Genomic DNA, 1,238 nt, shown 5'->3' with positions numbered 1-1,238 from the left:
GATAAGAGTACACCAGGCACATGCATCACAACCATATGTGCGCGACATGGTGATCTCATATCAAGATAAACAGCGCATGACCTCGCAGGTGGGGCCCAGTTAGAATTTTCTTCAGGTCGAGTAGCCCATCCCGCTCAAAAGGTCCCTGAATAAGGTTTGTTTAAAGATGTTAAGCAAAACACCCGTGTTTCCAAAGGTGAATTATTCAAGCCCTAAAGAATTCCTCTCAACACATGGCTATGATGCTCCTCCACTGCTTCTGCTCATGATCAGAGATGCACATATCGTCAGCCACCAAGGGATGTTCTCAACTGTTTAAGGTCAAACAACTCACAAGCAAATCTGTGGTATTAAGCAGAATATTAGAAGAAGACGACGACGACGACGACGACGACAACGACGACGACGACGACGACGACGACTTGCTAATAGTAATAATGATGAAGATGGTGAAAGCGTTGGTACTGTGATGAAGTAAAGTTATTGAAAACTTAGTACATCGACATTTACACAAAAACAGCATTCAGCAGCGAAGTCAAAACCATATTCAGGCCCATTCTTTGTCAGTCTGTCGTCTGCCTGTTTGCCTGCCTGTCTGCCTGTTTGTATGGGTTTCAGTATGTATATATTGTTTGTATGTGTACATTGTTTGTCCTGGTGTATATTTTTTTACACGTATGCATTTGTATATGTGTGTTTGTGACTACATGTGTGTGTGTGTATTTATGTCTTTGTATTTGTGTATGTTAGTGTATGTAAGTTTGTATCTAGATGTATTTATGCATGTGCGTGTGTGTGTTGTGTGTTGTGTGTGTGTGTGTGTGTGTTGTAGTAGTAGTAGTAGTTGTAGTAGTAGTAGTAGTTTTTAGCGGCAAACAACAATTATATATCATGAATATTTTTGTTGTTTTTGTTGTAGTTGTAGTTGTCGTCGTCATCATTGTTGTTATTGATGTTGTTGTTGTTGTTGTTGTTACTGTTGCTGTTGTTGTTGTTGTTGCTGTTGTTCTTGTTGTTGACGTTGCAGAATGACATGGGAAAACCTACCAATGTTTTAAAGAATTACAGTTTGGTATTTCGCCCGAAGATAAAACTACATGGCCAGGTTCAGCTCACTTGTCTTTTGCTTTGTTTGTTGCTGTTGTTGTTGTTTATCAGAGATGGGGATGGGGTTGAACTGTGACACTGAATTGTGTGTGTGTGTGTGTGTGTGTGTGTGTGTGTGTGTGTGTGTGTGT

The sequence above is a fragment of the Octopus bimaculoides genome, chromosome 11 (genome assembly GCF_001194135.2).
Source record: "Octopus bimaculoides isolate UCB-OBI-ISO-001 chromosome 11, ASM119413v2, whole genome shotgun sequence".
Taxonomy (NCBI): domain Eukaryota; kingdom Metazoa; phylum Mollusca; class Cephalopoda; order Octopoda; family Octopodidae; genus Octopus; species Octopus bimaculoides.
The sequence above is the reverse complement of the archived record's forward strand: the minus strand, read 5'-3'. Positions refer to the sequence as shown.